At 46.6% G+C, this 20,106-nt stretch overlaps 19 non-coding genes across 19 annotated transcripts; 10 read left to right on the forward strand and 9 right to left on the reverse strand.

Moving 5' to 3' along the window:
- The first annotated feature begins 30 nt into the window (after window positions 1-30).
- LOC148810435 (U4 spliceosomal RNA) lies at window positions 31-172 on the forward strand. The gene has a single exon (XR_016086625.1). It is a non-coding gene; the product is annotated as a U4 spliceosomal RNA (small nuclear RNA).
- A 1,377-nt stretch (window positions 173-1,549) lies between these two features.
- On the reverse strand, window positions 1,550-1,621 carry trnag-ucc (transfer RNA glycine (anticodon UCC)). The gene has a single exon. It is a non-coding gene; the product is annotated as a tRNA-Gly (tRNA).
- A 650-nt stretch (window positions 1,622-2,271) lies between these two features.
- LOC148810437 (U4 spliceosomal RNA) lies at window positions 2,272-2,413 on the forward strand. Its single transcript, XR_016086626.1, has one exon. It is a non-coding gene; the product is annotated as a U4 spliceosomal RNA (small nuclear RNA).
- A 1,382-nt stretch (window positions 2,414-3,795) lies between these two features.
- Window positions 3,796-3,867, reverse strand: trnag-ucc (transfer RNA glycine (anticodon UCC)). Its single transcript has one exon. It is a non-coding gene; the product is annotated as a tRNA-Gly (tRNA).
- A 650-nt stretch (window positions 3,868-4,517) lies between these two features.
- LOC148810439 (U4 spliceosomal RNA) lies at window positions 4,518-4,659 on the forward strand. The gene has a single exon (XR_016086627.1). It is a non-coding gene; the product is annotated as a U4 spliceosomal RNA (small nuclear RNA).
- Window positions 4,660-6,036: 1,377 nt separating this feature from the next.
- trnag-ucc (transfer RNA glycine (anticodon UCC)) lies at window positions 6,037-6,108 on the reverse strand. Its single transcript has one exon. It is a non-coding gene; the product is annotated as a tRNA-Gly (tRNA).
- A 650-nt stretch (window positions 6,109-6,758) lies between these two features.
- Window positions 6,759-6,900, forward strand: LOC148810441 (U4 spliceosomal RNA). Its single transcript, XR_016086665.1, has one exon. It is a non-coding gene; the product is annotated as a U4 spliceosomal RNA (small nuclear RNA).
- An 828-nt stretch (window positions 6,901-7,728) lies between these two features.
- On the reverse strand, window positions 7,729-7,800 carry trnag-ucc (transfer RNA glycine (anticodon UCC)). The gene has a single exon. It is a non-coding gene; the product is annotated as a tRNA-Gly (tRNA).
- A 650-nt stretch (window positions 7,801-8,450) lies between these two features.
- Window positions 8,451-8,592, forward strand: LOC148810443 (U4 spliceosomal RNA). Its single transcript, XR_016086737.1, has one exon. It is a non-coding gene; the product is annotated as a U4 spliceosomal RNA (small nuclear RNA).
- A 1,382-nt stretch (window positions 8,593-9,974) lies between these two features.
- trnag-ucc (transfer RNA glycine (anticodon UCC)) lies at window positions 9,975-10,046 on the reverse strand. The gene has a single exon. It is a non-coding gene; the product is annotated as a tRNA-Gly (tRNA).
- Window positions 10,047-10,696: 650 nt separating this feature from the next.
- LOC148810445 (U4 spliceosomal RNA) lies at window positions 10,697-10,838 on the forward strand. Its single transcript, XR_016086666.1, has one exon. It is a non-coding gene; the product is annotated as a U4 spliceosomal RNA (small nuclear RNA).
- A 1,377-nt stretch (window positions 10,839-12,215) lies between these two features.
- Window positions 12,216-12,287, reverse strand: trnag-ucc (transfer RNA glycine (anticodon UCC)). The gene has a single exon. It is a non-coding gene; the product is annotated as a tRNA-Gly (tRNA).
- Window positions 12,288-12,937: 650 nt separating this feature from the next.
- Window positions 12,938-13,079, forward strand: LOC148810447 (U4 spliceosomal RNA). Its single transcript, XR_016086667.1, has one exon. It is a non-coding gene; the product is annotated as a U4 spliceosomal RNA (small nuclear RNA).
- Window positions 13,080-14,456: 1,377 nt separating this feature from the next.
- trnag-ucc (transfer RNA glycine (anticodon UCC)) lies at window positions 14,457-14,528 on the reverse strand. The gene has a single exon. It is a non-coding gene; the product is annotated as a tRNA-Gly (tRNA).
- A 650-nt stretch (window positions 14,529-15,178) lies between these two features.
- On the forward strand, window positions 15,179-15,320 carry LOC148810449 (U4 spliceosomal RNA). Its single transcript, XR_016086635.1, has one exon. It is a non-coding gene; the product is annotated as a U4 spliceosomal RNA (small nuclear RNA).
- Window positions 15,321-16,702: 1,382 nt separating this feature from the next.
- Window positions 16,703-16,774, reverse strand: trnag-ucc (transfer RNA glycine (anticodon UCC)). Its single transcript has one exon. It is a non-coding gene; the product is annotated as a tRNA-Gly (tRNA).
- Window positions 16,775-17,424: 650 nt separating this feature from the next.
- On the forward strand, window positions 17,425-17,566 carry LOC148810451 (U4 spliceosomal RNA). The gene has a single exon (XR_016086668.1). It is a non-coding gene; the product is annotated as a U4 spliceosomal RNA (small nuclear RNA).
- Window positions 17,567-18,943: 1,377 nt separating this feature from the next.
- Window positions 18,944-19,015, reverse strand: trnag-ucc (transfer RNA glycine (anticodon UCC)). Its single transcript has one exon. It is a non-coding gene; the product is annotated as a tRNA-Gly (tRNA).
- Window positions 19,016-19,665: 650 nt separating this feature from the next.
- On the forward strand, window positions 19,666-19,807 carry LOC148810453 (U4 spliceosomal RNA). Its single transcript, XR_016086669.1, has one exon. It is a non-coding gene; the product is annotated as a U4 spliceosomal RNA (small nuclear RNA).
- The last annotated feature ends 299 nt before the right edge of the window (window positions 19,808-20,106 follow it).

Here is a 20,106-nt window from a genome sequence, read left to right on the forward strand (position 1 = left end):
TAGGATCCCCGCGGTTGCCTGGCAACCGTCAGCTTTGCGCAGTGGCAGTATCGTAGCCTGTGAGGTTTAGCCGAGGCGCGATTATTGCTAGTTGAAAACTTTTCCCAATACCCCGCTTCCGCCGGTTTGCAATACAATCGGCGAAAGCAATTTTTGACAGTCTCGTCAGAGACTGAGCAAGGTGTTTAAAGACAGATTTTGTCATGGTGACATCATGGTAGAAAGAAATGAACTTGTTTCTTCTCGACAGAAACGCTCTTTAGCTCTTTCAGCGTTATGCAGGGAACAGATCTGTCGAGAACACTTTTGAGTCAGCGCGAAACGCCGTGTTCTGTCAGTTTGATTTCATATTGCTCGTAGCGGCGCCCGGCTTTTGTCTGTCAAACGCTAGGTTGCGCTTCTTCATGCTGCATCGTCGCATGAGTGGAGCTTTTTAAACGTCTGTACTTACTGCGCCCCATAAGAAATCATTTGTCCCCGTTCAAAAGAGATTGTGCGATGTCCTGCAGCGTTCGCAAAGCAAACCTTTGACAGTTTGAAAAGAGGAATTTATTCTGCTTCCTGTGCTTGCAGTAGTTACAAAGTTGAACGTCTTTACACGATCTGCTGCAGTTTTCAGTGGGCGGGCTTTGTCAAAGTCGTGGAAAAACGGACTGTGTTTCGGCTCGGGAAACATCCTGCATGTTTTCTGTGTGTATAGCTGTCTTTTAACGCATACAGAATTCATTCGAAATCATTGATTTCTCCAATTACCAGGGGGCCTTATTGAACCTGCGAGAAGCATTCTTTTAATGAAACAGATTTACTCCGGGGAAAGGCAGCATGATATTGAGAGTTGCTCAAGCTTTCAGCACCCGTATCGGACTGCGTGTAAGCAGACATCGCTCAGAATGCCCTTTAAGATTCTCGTAGCGGCGCCCGGCTTTTGTCTGTCAAATGCTAGGTTGCGCTTCTTCGTGCTGCATCGCCGGCATGAGTGGAGCTTTTAAAACGTCTGTTCTTACTGCGCCCCATAAGAAATCATTTGTCCCCGTTCAAAAGAGATTGTGCGATGTCCTGCAGCGTTCGCAAGGCAAACCTTTGACAGTTTGAAAAGAGGAATTTATTCTGCTTCCTGTTCTTGCAGTAGTTACAAAGTCGAACGTCTTTACACGATCTGCTGCAGTTTTCAGTGGGCGGGCTTTGTCAAGTGGCTTGGAAAAAGGCACTGTGTTTCGGCTCGGGAAACACCCTGCATGTTTTCTGTGTGTATAGCTGTCTTTTAACGCATACAGAACTCATTCGAAATCATTGATTTCTCCAATTAACAGGGGCCCTTTTTGAACCTGCGAGAAGCATTCTTTTAATGAAACAGATTTACTCCGGGGTAAGGCAGCATGATATTGAGAGTTTCTCAAGTTTTCAGCACCCATATCGGACTGCGTGTATGCAGACATCGCAAAGAATACCCTGTAAGATTCTCCCCCAATTCATTTGTGCAACCTCTTTCAAAAAAGGCTTTGCTGGTCACATTTTTAGGTTCATAAGAGAAGTTACAGACACTCGGCGCTGCGTTGGCCAGGAATCGAACCCGGGTCAACTGCTTGGAAGGCAGCTATGCTCACCACTATACCACCAACGCACAGCTGCTGGAGCCCTGCAGGACACCACCAGATAATGCTCACGATATCGGACGCTGTCTCCGGGACGTGCTGATTCCACACATCGTGAACAAATCATGATATTGTTAGTTACTGTAGCTAGACGTTCAAATGAGTTTCATGGCCAGATGGACTGTTTCCTCCAGCGGTATAGTATTGCAGTGAGACAGCACGATGCCTGCAAGACTATGTCACACTAAACGCCACAGATTGTGTTTGACCGTTCGTGTCAGTCGTCCTGCAGCTACGGGAAGTGGGACACAGACATGCTGCAATGCTTTCAGGGCGTTATGATTTGTTTGTGCAACATCCGAGAAGAGTACTTGTGGCTTGAATGTGAACTGTACGTGGCCGCCCCCTTTCCTCTGTAGTGCATGATTTCCTCCCGGCATGCCCTTCGTCATTGTTCTGTCATCTTGTATTTAAAGGGTTGTATTTCTGCTGCTGAAAATAAGCAACGGTTTTCTCACAACGCCCTTTGTTCCCAACGGAGACCTTGTCTGTCATGAAATTCTTCAAAACCTCGAGCTATAAGAAGAAGACGTCAAATATGAAGCGTTACAGCAACGACATGCCATGAGACGATTGATAACGATTTCCATAGGATCCCCGCGGTTGCCTGGCAACCGTCAGCTTTGCGCAGTGGCAGTATCGTAGCCTGTGAGGTTTAGCCGAGGCGCGATTATTGCTAGTTGAAAACTTTTCCCAATACCCCGCTTCCGCCGGTTTGCAATACAATCGGCGAAAGCAATTTTTGACAGTCTCGTCAGAGACTGAGCAAGGTGTTTAAAGACAGATTTTGTCATGGTGACATCATGGTAGAAAGAAATGAACTTGTTTCTTGTCGACAGAAACGCTCTTTAGCTCTTTCAGCGTTATGCAGGGAACAGATCTGTCGAGAACACTTTTGAGTCAGCGCGAAACGCCGTGTTCTGTCAGTTTGATTTCATATTGCTCGTAGCGGCGCCCGGCTTTTGTCTGTCAAACGCTAGGTTGCGCTTCTTCATGCTGCATCGTCGCATGAGTGGAGCTTTTTAAACGTCTGTACTTACTGCGCCCCATAAGAAATCATTTGTCCCCGTTCAAAAGAGATTGTGCGATGTCCTGCAGCGTTCGCAAAGCAAACCTTTGACAGTTTGAAAAGAGGAATTTATTCTGCTTCCTGTGCTTGCAGTAGTTACAAAGTTGAACGTCTTTACACGATCTGCTGCAGTTTTCAGTGGGCGGGCTTTGTCAAAGTCGTGGAAAAACGCACTGTGTTTCGGCTCGGGAAACATCCTGCATGTTTTCTGTGTGTATAGTTGTCTTTTAACGCATACAGAATTCATTCGAAATCATTGATTTCTCCAATTACCAGGGGGCCTTATTGAACCTGCGAGAAGCATTCTTTTAATGAAACAGATTTACTGCGGGGAAAGGCAGCATGATATTGAGAGTTGCTCAAGCTTTCAGCACCCGTATCGGACTGCGTGTAAGCAGACATCGCTCAGAATGCCCTTTAAGATTCTCGTAGCGGCGCCCGGCTTTTGTCTGTCAAATGCTAGGTTGCGCTTCTTCGTGCTGCATCGCCGGCATGAGTGGAGCTTTTAAAACGTCTGTTCTTACTGCGCCCCATAAGAAATCATTTGTCCCCGTTCAAAAGAGATTGTGCGATGTCCTGCAGCGTTCGCAAGGCAAACCTTTGACAGTTTGAAAAGAGGAATTTATTCTGCTTCCTGTTCTTGCAGTAGTTACAAAGTCGAACGTCTTTACACGATCTGCTGCAGTTTTCAGTGGGCGGGCTTTGTCAAATGGCTTGGAAAAAGGCACTGTGTTTCGGCTCGGGAAACACCCTGCATGTTTTCTGTGTGTATAGCTGTCTTTTAACGCATACAGAACTCATTCGAAATCATTGATTTCTCCAATTAACAGGGGCCCTTTTTGAACCTGCGAGAAGCTGTCTTTCAATGTAACAGATTTATTCCGGGGAAAGGCAGCATGATATTGAGAGTTTCTCAAGTTTTCAGCACCCATATCGGACTGCGTGTATGCAGACATCGCAAAGAATCCCCTGTAAGTTTCTCCCCCAATTCATTTGTGCAACCTCTTTCAAAAAAGGCTTTGCTTTGCTGGTCACATTTTTAGGTTCATAAGAGAAGTTACAGACACTCGGCGCTGCGTTGGCCGGGAATCGAACGCGGGTCAACTGCTTGGAAGGCAGCTATGCTCACCACTATACCACCAACGCACAGCTGCTGGAGCCCTGCAGGACACCACCAGATAATGCTCACGATATCGGACGCTGTCTCCGGGACGTGCTGATTCCACACATCGTGAACAAATCATGATATTGTTAGTTACTGTAGCTAGACGTTCAAATGAGTTTCATGGCCAGATGGACTGTTTCCTCCAGCGGTATAGTATTGCAGTGAGACAGCACGATGCCTGCAAGACTATGTCACGCTAAACGCCACAGATTGTGTTTGTCCGTTCGTGTCAGACGTCCTGCAGCTACGGGAAGTGGGACACAGACATGCTGCAATGCTTTCAGGGCGTTATGATTTGTTTGTGCAACATCCGAGAAGAGTACTTGTGGCTTGAATGTGAACTGTACGTGGCCGCCCCCTTTCCTCTGTAGTGCATGATTTCCTCCCGGCATGCCCTTCGTCATTGTTCTGTCATCTTGTATTTAAAGGGTTGTATTTCTGCTGCTGAAAATAAGCAACGGTTTTCTCACAACGCCCTTTGTTCCCAACGGAGACCTTGTCTGTCATGAAATTCTTCAAAACCTCGAGCTATAAGAAGAAGACGTCAAATATGAAGCGTTACAGCAACGACATGCCATGAGACGATTCATAACGATTTCCATAGGATCCCCGCGGTTGCCTGGCAACCGTCAGCTTTGCGCAGTGGCAGTATCGTAGCCTGTGAGGTTTAGCCGAGGCGCGATTATTGCTAGTTGAAAACTTTTCCCAATACCCCGCTTCCGCCGGTTTGCAATACAATCGGCGAAAGCAATTTTTGACAGTCTCGTCAGAGACTGAGCAAGGTGTTTAAAGACAGATTTTGTCATGGTGACATCATGGTAGAAAGAAATGAACTTGTTTCTTCTCGACAGAAACGCTCTTTAGCTCTTTCAGCGTTATGCAGGGAACAGATCTGTCGAGAACACTTTTGAGTCAGCGCGAAACGCCGTGTTCTGTCAGTTTGATTTCATATTGCTCGTAGCGGCGCCCGGCTTTTGTCTGTCAAACGCTAGGTTGCGCTTCTTCATGCTGCATCGTCGCATGAGTGGAGCTTTTTAAACGTCTGTACTTACTGCGCCCCATAAGAAATCATTTGTCCCCGTTCAAAAGAGATTGTGCGATGTCCTGCAGCGTTCGCAAAGCAAACCTTTGACAGTTTGAAAAGAGGAATTTATTCTGCTTCCTGTGCTTGCAGTAGTTACAAAGTTGAACGTCTTTACACGATCTGCTGCAGTTTTCAGTGGGCGGGCTTTGTCAAAGTCGTGGAAAAACGTACTGTTTTTCGGCTCGGGAAACATCCTGCATGTTTTCTGTGTGTATAGCTGTTTTTTAACGCATACAGAATTCATTCGAAATCATTGATTTCTCCAATTAACAGGGGGCCTTTTTGAACCTGCGAGAAGCATTCTTTTAATGTAACAGATTTACTCCGGGGAAAGGCAGCATGACATTGAGAGTTGCTCAACCTTTCAGCACCCGTATCGGACTGCGTGTAAGCAGACATCGCTCAGAATGCCCTTTAAGATTCTCGTAGCGGCGCCCGGCTTTTGTCTGTCAAATGCTAGGTTGCGCTTCTTCGTGCTGCATCGCCGGCATGAGTGGAGCTTTTAAATCGTCTGTTCTTACTGCGCCCCATAAGAAATCATTTGTCCCCGTTCAAAAGAGATTGTGCGATGTCCTGCAGCGTTCGCAAGGCAAACCTTTGACAGTTTGAAAAGAGGAATTTATTCTGCTTCCTGTTCTTGCAGAAGTTACAAAGTCGAACGTCTTTACATGATCTGCTGCAGTTTTCAGTGGGCGGGCTTTGTCAAATGGCTTGGATAAAGGCACTGTGTTTCGGCTCGGGAAACACCCTGCATGTTTTCTGTGTGTATAGCTGTCTTTTAACGCATACAGAACTCATTCGAAATCATTGATTTCTCCAATTAACAGGGGCCCTTTTTGAACCTGCGAGAAGCATTCTTTTAATGAAACAGATTTACTCCGGGGAAAGGCAGCATGATATTGAGAGTTTCTCAAGTTTTCAGCACCCATATCGGACTGCGTGTATGCAGACATCGCAAAGAATCCCCTGTAAGATTCTCCCCCAATTCATTTGTGCAACCTCTTTCAAAAAAGGCTTTGCTGGTCACATTTTTAGGTTCATAAGAGAAGTTACAGACACTCGGCGCTGCGTTGGCCGGGAATCGAACGCGGGTCAACTGCTTGGAAGGCAGCTATGCTCACCACTATACCACCAACGCACAGCTGCTGAAGCCCTGCAGGACACCACCAGATAATGCTCACGATATCGGACGCTGTCTCCGGGACGTGCTGATTCCACACATCGTGAACAAATCATGATATTGTTAGTTACTGTAGCTAGACGTTCAAATGAGTTTCATGGCCAGATGGACTGTTTCCTCCAGCGGTATAGTATTGCAGTGAGACAGCACGATGCCTGCAAGACTATGTCACGCTAAACGCCACAGATTGTGTTTGTCCGTTCGTGTCAGTCGTCCTGCAGCTACGGGGAGTGGGACACAGACATGCTGCAATGCTTTCAGGGCGTTATGATTTGTTTGTGCAACATCCGAGAAGAGTACTTGTGGCTTGAATGTGAACTGTACGTGGCCGCCCCCTTTCCTCTGTAGTGCATGATTTCCTCCCGGCATGCCCTTCGTCATTGTTCTGTCATCTTGTATTTAAAAGGTTGTATTTCTGCTGCTGAAAATAAGCAACGGTTTTCTCACAACGCCCTTTGTTCCCAACGGAGACCTTGTCTGTCATGAAATTCTTCAAAACCTCGAGCTATAAGAAGAAGACGACAAATATGAAGCGTTACAGCAACGACATGCCATGAGACGATTGATAACGATTTCCATAGGATCCCCGCGGTTGCCTGGCAACCGTCAACTTTGCGCAGTGGCAGTATCGTAGCCTGTGAGGTTTAGCCGAGGCGCGATTATTGCTAGTTGAAAACTTTTCCCAATACCCCGCTTCCGCCGGTTTGCAATACAATCGGCGAAAGCAATTTTTGACAGTCTCGTCAGAGACTGAGCAAGGTGTTTAAAGACAGATTTTGTCATGATGACATCATGGTAGAAAGAAATGAACTTGTTTCTTGTCGACAGAAACGCTCTTTAGCTCTTTCAGCGTTATGCAGGGAACAGATCTGTCGAGAACACTTTTGAGTCAGCGCGAAACGCCGTGTTCTGTCAGTTTGATTTCATATTGCTCGTAGCGGCGCCCGGCTTTTGTCTGTCAAACGCTAGGTTGCGCTTCTTCATGCTGCATCGTCGCATGAGTGGAGCTTTTTAAACGTCTGTACTTACTGCGCCCCATAAGAAATCATTTGTCCCCGTTCAAAAGAGATTGTGCGATGTCCTGCAGCGTTCGCAAAGCAAACCTTTGACAGTTTGAAAAGAGGAATTTATTCTGCTTCCTGTGCTTGCAGTAGTTACAAAGTTGAACGTCTTTACACGATCTGCTGCAGTTTTCAGTGGGCGAGCTTTGTCAAAGTCGTGGAAAAACGCACTGTGTTTCGGCTCGGGAAACATCCTGCATGTTTTCTGTGTGTATAGCTGTCTTTTAACGCATACAGAATTCATTCGAAATCATTGATTTCTCCAATTACCAGGGGGCCTTATTGAACCTGCGAGAAGCTGTCTTTCAATGTAACAGATTTACTCCGGGGAAAGGCAGCATGATATTGAGAGTTTCTCAAGTTTTCAGCACCCATATCGGACTGCGTGTATGCAGACATCGCAAAGAATCCCCTGTAAGATTCTCCCCCAATTCATTTGTGCAACCTCTTTCAAAAAAGGCTTTGCTTTGCTGGTCACATTTTTAGGTTCATAAGAGAAGTTATAGACACTCGGCGCTGCGTTGGCCGGGAATCGAACCCGGGTCAACTGCTTGGAAGGCAGCTATGCTCACCACTATACCACCAACGCACAGCTGCTGGAGCCCTCCAGGACACCACCAGATAATGCTCACGATATCGGACGCTGTCTCCGGGACGTGCTGATTCCACACATCGTGAACAAATCATGATATTGTTAGTTACTGTAGCTAGACGTTCAAATGAGTTTCATGGCCAGATGGACTGTTTCCTCCAGCGGTATAGTATTGCAGTGAGACAGCACGATGCCTGCAAGACTATGTCACGCTAAACGCCACAGATTGTGTTTGTCCGTTCGTGTCAGTCGTCCTGCAGCTACGGGAAGTGGGACACAGACATGCTGCAATGCTTTCAGGGCGTTATGATTTGTTTGTGCAACATCCGAGAAGAGTACTTGTGGCTTGAATGTGAACTGTACGTGGCCGCCCCCTTTCCTCTGTAGTGCATGATTTCCTCCCGGCATGCCCTTCGTCATTGTTCTGTCACCTTGTATTTAAAGGGTTGTATTTCTGCTGCTGAAAATAAGCAACGGTTTTCTCACAACGCCCTTTGTTCCCAACGGAGACCTTGTCTGTCATGAAATTCTTCAAAACCTCGAGCTATAAGAAGAAGACGACAAATATGAAGCGTTACAGCAACGACATGCTATGAGACGATTGATAACGATTTCCATAGGATCCCCGCGGTTGCCTGGCAACCGTCAGCTTTGCGCAGTGGCAGTATCGTAGCCTGGAAGGTTTAGCCGAGGCGCGATTATTGCTAGTTGAAAACTTTTCCCAATACCCTGCTTCCGCCGGTTTGCAATACAATCGGCGAAAGCAATTTTTGACAGTCTCGTCAGAGACTGAGCAAGGTGTTTAAAGACAGATTTTGTCATGGTGACATCATGGTAGAAAGAAATGAACTTGTTTCTTCTCGACAGAAACGCTCTTTAGCTCTTTCAGCGTTATGCAGGGAACAGATCTGTCGAGAACACTTTTGAGTCAGCGCGAAACGCCGTGTTCTGTCAGTTTGATTTCATATTGCTCGTAGCGGCGCCCGGCTTTTGTCTGTCAAACGCTAGGTTGCGCTTCTTCATGCTGCATCGTCGCATGAGTGGAGCTTTTTAAACGTCTGTACTTACTGCGCCCCATAAGAAATCATTTGTCCCCGTTCAAAAGAGATTGTGCGATGTCCTGCAGCGTTCGCAAAGCAAACCTTTGACAGTTTGAAAAGAGGAATTTATTCTGCTTCCTGTGCTTGCAGTAGTTACAAAGTTGAACGTCTTTACACGATCTGCTGCAGTTTTCAGTGGGCGGGCTTTGTCAAAGTCGTGGAAAAACGGACTGTTTTTCGGCTCGGGAAACATCCTGCATGTTTTCTGTGTGTATAGCTGTCTTTTAACGCATACAGAATTCATTCGAAATCATTGATTTCTCCAATTACCAGGGGGCCTTATTGAACCTGCGAGAAGCATTCTTTTAATGAAACAGATTTACTCCGGGGAAAGGCAGCATGATATTGAGAGTTGCTCAAGCTTTCAGCACCCGTATCGGACTGCGTGTAAGCAGACATCGCTCAGAATGCCCTTTAAGATTCTCGTAGCGGCGCCCGGCTTTTGTCTGTCAAATGCTAGGTTGCGCTTCTTCGTGCTGCATCGCCGGCATGAGTGGAGCTTTTAAAACGTCTGTTCTTACTGCGCCCCATAAGAAATCATTTGTCCCCGTTCAAAAGAGATTGTGCGATGTCCTGCAGCGTTCGCAAGGCAAACCTTTGACAGTTTGAAAAGAGGAATTTATTCTGCTTCCTGTTCTTGCAGTAGTTACAAAGTCGAACGTCTTTACACGATCTGCTGCAGTTTTCAGTGGGCGGGCTTTGTCAAATGGCTTGGAAAAAGGCACTGTGTTTCGGCTCGGGAAACACCCTGCATGTTTTCTGTGTGTATAGCTGTCTTTTAACGCATACAGAACTCATTCGAAATCATTGATTTCTCCAATTAACAGGGGCCCTTTTTGAACCTGCGAGAAGCTGTCTTTCAATGTAACAGATTTACTCCGGGGAAAGGCAGCATGATATTGAGAGTTTCTCAAGTTTTCAGCACCCATATCGGACTGCGTGTATGCAGACATCGCAAAGAATCCCCTGTAAGATTCTCCCCCAATTCATTTGTGCAACCTCTTTCAAAAAAGGCTTTGCTTTGCTGGTCACATTTTTAGGTTCATAAGAGAAGTTACAGACACTCGGCGCTGCGTTGGCCGGGAATCGAACCCGGGTCAACTGCTTGGAAGGCAGCTATGCTCACCACTATACCACCAACGCACAGCTGCTGGAGCCCTGCAGGACACCACCAGATAATGCTCACGATATCGGACGCTGTCTCCGGGACGTGCTGATTCCACACATCGTGAACAAATCATGATATTGTTAGTTACTGTAGCTAGACGTTCAAATGAGTTTCATGGCCAGATGGACTGTTTCCTCCAGCGGTATAGTATTGCAGTGAGACAGCACGATGCCTGCAAGACTATGTCACGCTAAACGCCACAGATTGTGTTTGTCCGTTCGTGTCAGTCGTCCTGCAGCTACGGGAAGTGGGACACAGACATGCTGCAATGCTTTCAGGGCGTTATGATTTGTTTGTGCAACATCCGAGAAGAGTACTTGTGGCTTGAATGTGAACTGTACGTGGCCGCCCCCTTTCCTCTGTAGTGCATGATTTCCTCCCGGCATGCCCTTCGTCATTGTTCTGTCATCTTGTATTTAAAGGGTTGTATTTCTGCTGCTGAAAATAAGCAACGGTTTTCTCACAACGCCCTTTGTTCCCAACGGAGACCTTGTCTGTCATGAAATTCTTCAAAACCTCGAGCTATAAGAAGAAGACGACAAATATGAAGCGTTACAGCAACGACATGCCATGAGACGATTGATAACGATTTCCATAGGATCCCCGCGGTTGCCTGGCAACCGTCAACTTTGCGCAGTGGCAGTATCGTAGCCTGTGAGGTTTAGCCGAGGCGCGATTATTGCTAGTTGAAAACTTTTCCCAATACCCCGCTTCCGCCGGTTTGCAATACAATCGGCGAAAGCAATTTTTGACAGTCTCGTCAGAGACTGAGCAAGGTGTTTAAAGACAGATTTTGTCATGGTGACATCATGGTAGAAAGAAATGAACTTGTTTCTTGTCGACAGAAACGCTCTTTAGCTCTTTCAGCGTTATGCAGGGAACAGATCTGTCGAGAACACTTTTGAGTCAGCGCGAAACGCCGTGTTCTGTCAGTTTGATTTCATATTGCTCGTAGCGGCGCCCGGCTTTTGTCTGTCAAACGCTAGGTTGCGCTTCTTCATGCTGCATCGTCGCATGAGTGGAGCTTTTTAAACGTCTGTACTTACTGCGCCCCATAAGAAATCATTTGTCCCCGTTCAAAAGAGATTGTGCGATGTCCTGCAGCGTTCGCAAAGCAAACCTTTGACAGTTTGAAAAGAGGAATTTATTCTGCTTCCTGTGCTTGCAGTAGTTACAAATTTGAACGTCTTTACACGATCTGCTGCAGTTTTCAGTGGGCGGGCTTTGTCAAAGTCGTGGAAAAACGCACTGTGTTTCGGCTCGGGAAACATCCTGCATGTTTTCTGTGTGTATAGCTGTCTTTTAACGCATACAGAATTCATTCGAAATCATTGATTTCTCCAATTACCAGGGGGCCTTATTGAACCTGGGAGAAGCATTCTTTTAATGAAACAGATTTACTCCGGGGAAAGGCAGCATGATATTGAGAGTTGCTCAAGCTTTCAGCACCCGTATCGGACTGCGTGTAAGCAGACATCGCTCAGAATGCCCTTTAAGATTCTCGTAGCGGCGCCCGGCTTTTGTCTGTCAAATGCTAGGTTGCGCTTCTTCGTGCTGCATCGCCGGCATGAGTGGAGCTTTTAAAACGTCTGTTCTTACTGCGCCCCATAAGAAATCATTTGTCCCCGTTCAAAAGAGATTGTGCGATGTCCTGCAGCGTTCGCAAGGCAAACCTTTGACAGTTTGAAAAGAGGAATTTATTCTGCTTCCTGTTCTTGCAGTAGTTACAAAGTCGAACGTCTTTACACGATCTGCTGCAGTTTTCAGTGGGCGGGCTTTGTCAAATGGCTTGGAAAAAGGCACTGTGTTTCGGCTCGGGAAACACCCTGCATGTTTTCTGTGTGTATAGCTGTCTTTTAACGCATACAGAACTCATTCGAAATCATTGATTTCTCCAATTAACAGGGGCCCTTTTTGATCCTGCGAGAAGCTGTCTTTCAATGTAACAGATTTACTCCGGGGAAAGGCAGCATGATATTGAGAGTTTCTCAAGTTTTCAGCACCCATATCGGACTGCGTGTATGCAGACATCGCAAAGAATCCCCTGTAAGATTCTCCCCCAATTCATTTGTGCAACCTCTTTCAAAAAAGGCTTTGCTGGTCACATTTTTAGGTTCATAAGAGAAGTTACAGACACTCGGCGCTGCGTTGGCCGGGAATCGAACCCGGGTCAACTGCTTGGAAGGCAGCTATGCTCACCACTATACCACCAACGCACAGCTGCTGGAGCCCTGCAGGACACCACCAGATAATGCTCACGATATCGGACGCTGTCTCCGGGACGTGCTGATTCCACACATCGTGAACAAATCATGATATTGTTAGTTACTGTAGCTAGACGTTCAAATGAGTTTCATGGCCAGATGGACTGTTTCCTCCAGCGGTATAGTATTGCAGTGAGACAGCACGATGCCTGCAAGACTATGTCACGCTAAACGCCACAGATTGTGTTTGTCCGTTCGTGTCAGTCGTCCTGCAGCTACGGGAAGTGGGACACAGACATGCTGCAATGCTTTCAGGGCGTTATGATTTGTTTGTGCAACATCCGAGAAGAGTACTTGTGGCTTGAATGTGAACTGTACGTGGCCGCCCCCTTTCCTCTGTAGTGCATGATTTCCTCCCGGCATGCCCTTCGTCATTGTTCTGTCATCTTGAATTTAAAAGGTTGTATTTCTGCTGCTGAAAATAAGCAACGGTTTTCTCACAACGCCCTTTGTTCCCAACGGAGACCTTGTCTGTCATGAAATTCTTCAAAACCTCGAGCTATAAGAAGAAGACGACAAATATGAAGCGTTACAGCAACGACATGCCATGAGACGATTGATAACGATTTCCATAGGATCCCCGCGGTTGCCTGGCAACCGTCAACTTTGCGCAGTGGCAGTATCGTAGCCTGTGAGGTTTAGCCGAGGCGCGATTATTGCTAGTTGAAAACTTTTCCCAATACCCCGCTTCCGCCGGTTTGCAATACAATCGGCGAAAGCAATTTTTGACAGTCTCGTCAGAGACTGAGCAAGGTGTTTAAAGACAGATTTTGTCATGGTGACATCATGGTAGAAAGAAATGAACTTGTTTCTTCTCGACAGAAACGCTCTTTAGCTCTTTCAGCGTTATGCAGGGAACAGATCTGTCGAGAACACTTTTGAGTCAGCGCGAAACGCCGTGTTCTGTCAGTTTGATTTCATATTGCTCGTAGCGGCGCCCGGCTTTTGTCTGTCAAACGCTAGGCTGCGCTTCTTCATGCTGCATCGTCGCATGAGTGGAGCTTTTTAAACGTCTGTACTTACTGCGCCCCATAAGAAATCATTTGTCCCCGTTCAAAAGAGATTGTGCGATGTCCTGCAGCGTTCGCAAAGCAAACCTTTGACAGTTTGAAAAGAGGAATTTATTCTGCTTCCTGTGCTTGCAGTAGTTACAAAGTTGAACGTCTTTACACGATCTGCTGCAGTTTTCAGTGGGCGAGCTTTGTCAAAGTCGTGGAAAAACGCACTGTGTTTCGGCTCGGGAAACATCCTGCATGTTTTCTGTGTGTATAGCTGTCTTTTAACGCATACAGAATTCATTCGAAATCATTGATTTCTCCAATTACCAGGGGGCCTTATTGAACCTGCGAGAAGCATTCTTTTAATGAAACAGATTTACTCCGGGGAAAGGCAGCATGATATTGAGAGTTGCTCAAGCTTTCAGCACCCGTATCGGACTGCGTGTAAGCAGACATCGCTCAGAATGCCCTTTAAGATTCTCGTAGCGGCGCCCGGCTTTTGTCTGTCAAATGCTAGGTTGCGCTTCTTCGTGCTGCATCGCCGGCATGAGTGGAGCTTTTAAAACGTCTGTTCTTACTGCGCCCCATAAGAAATCATTTGTCCCCGTTCAAAAGAGATTGTGCGATGTCCTGCAGCGTTCGCAAGGCAAACCTTTGACAGTTTGAAAAGAGGAATTTATTCTGCTTCCTGTTCTTGCAGTAGTTACAAAGTCGAACGTCTTTACACGATCTGCTGCAGTTTTCAGTGGGCGGGCTTTGTCAAATGGCTTGGAAAAAGGCACTGTGTTTCGGCTCGGGAAACACCCTGCATGTTTTCTGTGTGTATAGCTGTCTTTTAACGCATACAGAACTCATTCGAAATCATTGATTTCTCCAATTAACAGGGGCCCTTTTTGAACCTGCGAGAAGCTGTCTTTCAATGTAACAGATTTATTCCGGGGAAAGGCAGCATGATATTGAGAGTTTCTCAAGTTTTCAGCACCCATATCGGACTGCGTGTATGCAGACATCGCAAAGAATCCCCTGTAAGATTCTCCCCCAATTCATTTGTGCAACCTCTTTCAAAAAAGGCTTTGCTGGTCACATTTTTAGGTTCATAAGAGAAGTTACAGACACTCGGCGCTGCGTTGGCCGGGAATCGAACGCGGGTCAACTGCTTGGAAGGCAGCTATGCTCACCACTATACCACCAACGCACAGCTGCTGGAGCCCTGCAGGACACCACCAGATAATGCTCACGATATCGGACGCTGTCTCCGGGACGTGCTGATTCCACACATCGTGAACAAATCATGATATTGTTAGTTACTGTAGCTAGACGTTCAAATGAGTTTCATGGCCAGATGGACTGTTTCCTCCAGCGGTATAGTATTGCAGTGAGACAGCACGATGCCTGCAAGACTATGTCACGCTAAACGCCACAGATTGTGTTTGTCCGTTCGTGTCAGACGTCCTGCAGCTACGGGAAGTGGGACACAGACATGCTGCAATGCTTTCAGGGCGTTATGATTTGTTTGTGCAACATCCGAGAAGAGTACTTGTGGCTTGAATGTGAACTGTACGTGGCCGCCCCCTTTCCTCTGTAGTGCATGATTTCCTCCCGGCATGCCCTTCGTCATTGTTCTGTCATCTTGTATTTAAAAGGTTGTATTTCTGCTGCTGAAAATAAGCAACGGTTTTCTCACAACGCCATTTGTTCCCAACGGAGACCTTGTCTGTCATGAAATTCTTCAAAACCTCGAGCTATAAGAAGAAGACGACAAATATGAAGCGTTACAGCAACGACATGCCGTGAGACGATTGATAACGATTTCCATAGGATCCCCGCGGTTGCCTGGCAACCGTCAGCTTTGCGCAGTGGCAGTATCGTAGCCTATGAGGTTTAGCCGAGGCGCGATTATTGCTAGTTGAAAACTTTTCCCAATACCCCGCTTCCGCCGGTTTGCAATACAATCGGCGAAAGCAATTTTTGACAGTCTCGTCAGAGACTGAGCAAGGTGTTTAAAGACAGATTTTGTCATGGTGACATCATGGTAGAAAGAAATGAACTTGTTTCTTCTCGACAGAAACGCTCTTTAGCTCTTTCAGCGTTATGCAGGGAACAGATCTGTCGAGAACACTTTTGAGTCAGCGCGAAACGCCGTGTTCTGTCAGTTTGATTTCATATTGCTCGTAGCGGCGCCCGGCTTTTGTCTGTCAAACGCTAGGTTGCGCTTCTTCATGCTGCATCGTCGCATGAGTGGAGCTTTTTAAACGTCTGTACTTACTGCGCCCCATAAGAAATCATTTGTCCCCGTTCAAAAGAGATTGTGCGATGTCCTGCAGCGTTCGCAAAGCAAACCTTTGACAGTTTGAAAAGAGGAATTTATTCTGCTTCCTGTGCTTGCAGTAGTTACAAAGTTGAACGTCTTTACACGATCTGCTGCAGTTTTCAGTGGGCGAGCTTTGTCAAAGTCGTGGAAAAACGCACTGTGTTTCGGCTCGGGAAACATCCTGCATGTTTTCTGTGTGTATAGCTGTCTTTTAACGCATACAGAATTCATTCGAAATCATTGATTTCTCCAATTACCAGGGGGCCTTATTGAACCTGCGAGAAGCATTCTTTTAATGAAACAGATTTACTCCGGGGAAAGGCAGCATGATATTGAGAGTTGCTCAAGCTTTCAGCACCCGTATCGGACTGCGTGTAAGCAGACATCGCTCAGAATGCCCTTTAAGATTCTCGTAGCGGCGCCCGGCTTTTGTCTGTCAAATGCTAGGTTGCGCTTCTTCGTGCTGCATCGCCGGCATGAGTGGAGCTTTTAAAACGTCTGTTCTTACTGCGCCCCATAAGAAATCATTTGTCCCCGTTCAAAAGAGATTGTGCGATGTCCTGCAGCGTTCGCAAGGCAAACCTTTGACAGTTTGAAAAGAGGAATTTATTCTGCTTCCTGTTCTTGCAGTAGTTACAAAGTCGAACGTCTTTACACGATCTGCTGCAGTTTTCAGTGGGCGGGCTTTGTCAAATGGCTTGGAAAAAGGCACTGTGTTTCGGCTCGGGAAACACCCTGCATGTTTTCTGTGTGTATAGCTGTCTTTTAACGCATACAGAACTCATTCGAAATCATTGATTTCTCCAATTAACAGGGGCCCTTTTTGAACCTGCGAGAAGCTGTCTTTCAATGTAACAGATTTACTCCGGGGAAAGGCAGCATGATATTGAGAGTTTCTCAAGTTTTCAGCACCCATATCGGACTGCGTGTATGCAGACATCGCAAAGAATCCCCTGTAAGATTCTCCCCCAATTCATTTGTGCAACCTCTTTCAAAAAAGGCTTTGCTTTGCTGGTCACATTTTTAGGTTCATAAGAGAAGTTACAGACACTCGGCGCTGCGTTGGCCGGGAATCGAACGCGGGTCAACTGCTTGGAAGGCAGCTATGCTCACCACTATACCACCAACGCACAGCTGCTGGAGCCCTGCAGGACACCACCAGATAATGCTCACGATATCGGACGCTGTCTCCGGGACGTGCTGATTCCACACATCGTGAACAAATCATGATATTGTTAGTTACTGTAGCTAGACGTTCAAATGAGTTTCATGGCCAGATGGACTGTTTCCTCCAGCGGTATAGTATTGCAGTGAGACAGCACGATGCCTGCAAGACTATGTCACGCTAAACGCCACAGATTGTGTTTGTCCGTTCGTGTCAGTCGTCCTGCAGCTACGGGAAGTGGGACACAGACATGCTGCAATGCTTTCAGGGCGTTATGATTTGTTTGTGCAACATCCGAGAAGAGTACTTGTGGCTTGAATGTGAACTGTACGTGGCCGCCCCCTTTCCTCTGTAGTGCATGATTTCCTCCCGGCATGCCCTTCGTCATTGTTCTGTCATCTTGTATTTAAAGGGTTGTATTTCTGCTGCTGAAAATAAGCAACGGTTTTCTCACAACGCCCTTTGTTCCCAACGGAGACCTTGTCTGTCATGAAATTCTTCAAAACCTCGAGCTATAAGAAGAAGACGACAAATATGAAGCGTTACAGCAACGACATGCCATGAGACGATTGATAACGATTTCCATAGGATCCCCGCGGTTGCCTGGCAACCGTCAACTTTGCGCAGTGGCAGTATCGTAGCCTGTGAGGTTTAGCCGAGGCGCGATTATTGCTAGTTGAAAACTTTTCCCAATACCCCGCTTCCGCCGGTTTGCAATACAATCGGCGAAAGCAATTTTTGACAGTCTCGTCAGAGACTGAGCAAGGTGTTTAAAGACAGATTTTGTCATGGTGACATCATGGTAGAAAGAAATGAACTTGTTTCTTGTCGACAGAAACGCTCTTTAGCTCTTTCAGCGTTATGCAGGGAACAGATCTGTCGAGAACACTTTTGAGTCAGCGCGAAACGCCGTGTTCTGTCAGTTTGATTTCATATTGCTCGTAGCGGCGCCCGGCTTTTGTCTGTCAAACGCTAGGTTGCGCTTCTTCATGCTGCATCGTCGCATGAGTGGAGCTTTTTAAACGTCTGTACTTACTGCGCCCCATAAGAAATCATTTGTCCCCGTTCAAAAGAGATTGTGCGATGTCCTGCAGCGTTCGCAAAGCAAACCTTTGACAGTTTGAAAAGAGGAATTTATTCTGCTTCCTGTGCTTGCAGTAGTTACAAAGTTGAACGTCTTTACACGATCTTCTGCAGTTTTCAGTGGGCGGGCTTTGTCAAAGTCGTGGAAAAACGGACTGTGTTTCGGCTCGGGAAACATCCTGCATGTTTTCTGTGTGTATAGCTGTCTTTTAACGCATACAGAATTCATTCGAAATCATTGATTTCTCCAATTACCAGGGGGCCTTATTGAACCTGCGAGAAGCATTCTTTTAATGAAACAGATTTACTCCGGGGAAAGGCAGCATGATATTGAGAGTTGCTCAAGCTTTCAGCACCCGTATCGGACTGCGTGTAAGCAGACATCGCTCAGAATGCCCTTTAAGATTCTCGTAGCGGCGCCCGGCTTTTGTCTGTCAAATGCTAGGTTGCGCTTCTTCGTGCTGCATCGCCGGCATGAGTGGAGCTTTTAAAACGTCTGTTCTTACTGCGCCCCATAAGAAATCATTTGTGCCCGTTCAAAAGAGATTGTGCGATGTCCTGCAGCGTTCGCAAGGCAAACCTTTGACAGTTTGAAAAGAGGAATTTATTCTGCTTCCTGTTCTTGCAGTAGTTACAAAGTCGAACGTCTTTACACGATCTGCTGCAGTTTTCAGTGGGCGGGCTTTGTCAAGTGGCTTGGAAAAAGGCACTGTGTTTCGGCTCGGGAAACACCCTGCATGTTTTCTGTGTGTATAGCTGTCTTTTAACGCATACAGAACTCATTCGAAATCATTGATTTCTCCAATTAACAGGGGCCCTTTTTGAACCTGCGAGAAGCATTCTTTTAATGAAACAGATTTACTCCGGGGTAAGGCAGCATGATATTGAGAGTTTCTCAAGTTTTCAGCACCCATATCGGACTGCGTGTATGCAGACATCGCAAAGAATCCCCTGTAAGATTCTCCCCCAATTCATTTGTGCAACCTCTTTCAAAAAAGGCTTTGCTGGTCACATTTTTAGGTTCATAAGAGAAGTTACAGACACTCGGCGCTGCGTTGGCCGGGAATCGAACCCGGGTCAACTGCTTGGAAGGCAGCTATGCTCACCACTATACCACCAACGCACAGCTGCTGGAGCCCTGCAGGACACCACCAGATAATGCTCACGATATCGGACGCTGTCTCCGGGACGTGCTGATTCCACACATCGTGAACAAATCATGATATTGTTAGTTACTGTAGCTAGACGTTCAAATGAGTTTCATGGCCAGATGGACTGTTTCCTCCAGCGGTATAGTATTGCAGTGAGACAGCACGATGCCTGCAAGACTATGTCACGCTAAACGCCACAGATTGTGTTTGTCCGTTCGTGTCAGTCGTCCTGCAGCTACGGGAAGTGGGACACAGACATGCTGCAATGCTTTCAGGGCGTTATGATTTGTTTGTGCAACATCCGAGAAGAGTACTTGTGGCTTGAATGTGAACTGTACGTGGCCGCCCCCTTTCCTCTGTAGTGCATGATTTCCTCCCGGCATGCCCTTCGTCATTGTTCTGTCATCTTGTATTTAAAGGGTTGTATTTCTGCTGCTGAAAATAAGCAACGGTTTTCTCACAACGCCCTTTGTTCCCAACGGAGACCTTGTCTGTCATGAAATTCTTCAAAACCTCGAGCTATAAGAAGAAGACGACAAATATGAAGCGTTACAGCAACGACATGCCATGAGACGATTGATAACGATTTCCATAGGATCCCCGCGGTTGCCTGGCAACCGTCAACTTTGCGCAGTGGCAGTATCGTAGCCTGTGAGGTTTAGCCGAGGCGCGATTATTGCTAGTTGAAAACTTTTCCCAATACCCCGCTTCCGCCGGTTTGCAATACAATCGGCGAAAGCAATTTTTGACAGTCTCGTCAGAGACTGAGCAAGGTGTTTAAAGACAGATTTTGTCATGGTGACATCATGGTAGAAAGAAATGAACTTGTTTCTTGTCGACAGAAACGCTCTTTAGCTCTTTCAGCGTTATGCAGGGAACAGATCTGTCGAGAACACTTTTGAGTCAGCGCGAAACGCCGTGTTCTGTCAGTTTGATTTCATATTGCTCGTAGCGGCGCCCGGCTTTTGTCTGTCAAACGCTAGGTTGCGCTTCTTCATGCTGCATCGTCGCATGAGTGGAGCTTTTTAAACGTCTGTACTTACTGCGCCCCATAAGAAATCAT

This window comes from Atractosteus spatula, assembly GCF_055471065.1.
Source record: "Atractosteus spatula isolate fAtrSpa1 chromosome 26 unlocalized genomic scaffold, fAtrSpa1.hap1 SUPER_26_unloc_1, whole genome shotgun sequence".
Taxonomy (NCBI): Eukaryota; Metazoa; Chordata; class Actinopteri; order Semionotiformes; family Lepisosteidae; genus Atractosteus; species Atractosteus spatula.